This window comes from Pinus tabuliformis, chromosome 9 (assembly GCF_031772625.1).
Source record: "Pinus tabuliformis cultivar Carrire ecotype Pingquan chromosome 9, CPIR1, whole genome shotgun sequence".
NCBI classification, from domain to species: domain Eukaryota; kingdom Viridiplantae; phylum Streptophyta; class Pinopsida; order Pinales; family Pinaceae; genus Pinus; species Pinus tabuliformis.
In genome coordinates, this window is record NC_142307.1 from 288729931 (window position 1) to 288731322 (window position 1392).

The 1392-nt window shown below is 45.8% G+C and overlaps 1 pseudogene; it reads left to right on the forward strand.

Annotated features, from left to right (window-relative positions):
- The first annotated feature begins 346 nt into the window (after positions 1-346).
- On the forward strand, positions 347-1021 carry LOC149148309 (late embryogenesis abundant protein D-34-like; annotated as a pseudogene).
- The last annotated feature ends 371 nt before the right edge of the window (positions 1022-1392 follow it).

Consider the following 1392-nt stretch of genomic DNA (forward strand, 5'->3'; position numbering starts at 1 on the left):
GTGTTCCATTGCTCAGTAATATTGTACCTGTGTGTGCATATTGTGTGATCAATGCAAAAGAAAGTGTGCCAGAGAAATGATGTGATCGCTACCACGACTGTAAAAAAAAAAAAAAAAAGATCCCCGTAGGAGCTAAACTATCCAATGGGATTGACTTCTGAAGACCTACCTGTTGACAAGGCTGTTATAGCGGAGGACGCAAGGAAGATCAAAGAACTGGAAGCAAGTCACACCAAGACTGGGGAAGCTTATCCCGGTGGCATCGATGATGCCATGGAGGCTGCTGCGAGGGTCAATGAATAGGGTGGCATGGGGTTTTGGGCATGACCTGCATATGAGGATCATCATGGGTCAAGGGTAGGCGAGGAGGGATGAAGTGCAAGATCAATTGTCGAAGCCCATAACATACAGAGACATATTTGACGTCAGCGGGAGTCTAACGATACAGGCCATCACTCCGTAGGACACTGCTCTCATGCAAAGCGTAGAGACGAGGGCGCTCAGTAAAACACTGAAGATAAGCGTCGCCGCAGTCATGCAGGCAGTGACCAAGATGAACAAGAGCGCCGACCTAGTGAACAGTCGGGCAGAAGACAACGTTGTGGGTGAGCAGGGTGTCATTGTCATCGAAGCCCACTTGCCCAGTGTGAACATCACCATAGAATACGTAGCCGGGTAGGCCATTCGCTACGCCATCCACCCGGCGCCTGTAGATTATCCCACGGCGGCTAACACGGATGTCACCATCGGAGAAGCATTGGAGGCGGCTGCCCTGAGAGCAGGTGATAAGCTTGTGGAACTAAGCGATGCAGTTGCAATCCAGGCAACCAAGCGGCAAGCCACCGGGACTGGCAAGATATCTAAAGGCAGCATGGCCTCGGCGACGCAATTGGCGGCAGATGTTAATGCACGATTGTTGTATTCGATGAAAACGACCTTGGGGGACGTTCTTTTCTATTTCATGGCGGAGATGTGGAGGCCGATGGGAATTTCCTACTCATGGCTTCATAGAAGGAAATGAGGTTGAACACGAACCCGAGGGATTTGAGGCGGAGGACTGTCCAACGTTTCATTGAGAATTATGAGGCAGCCGGATCTTCTAAAGAGGCCAGATTGCAAATATGATTTTTTATTTTTGATGGCTTGTAATCTACTATGCGTAAAAGTCAAGATTTTAGCAATTTCTTGTAAAAGGAAAGTTTCCACATATAAATCACTAAATAAATTAATGAAGAATAGATGGAAATTTTTGGAAAGAGATTTATCAATTAACACTAATTGCTGGCAAGTTTCCAAAAATAATTTTTTTTGTTGATGATGTTTTGGATGACATAGAAGTTTCTTCTGAAAGGTTGATATTGATTGGTCGTGGAATTGAAAAAATTCTGTATT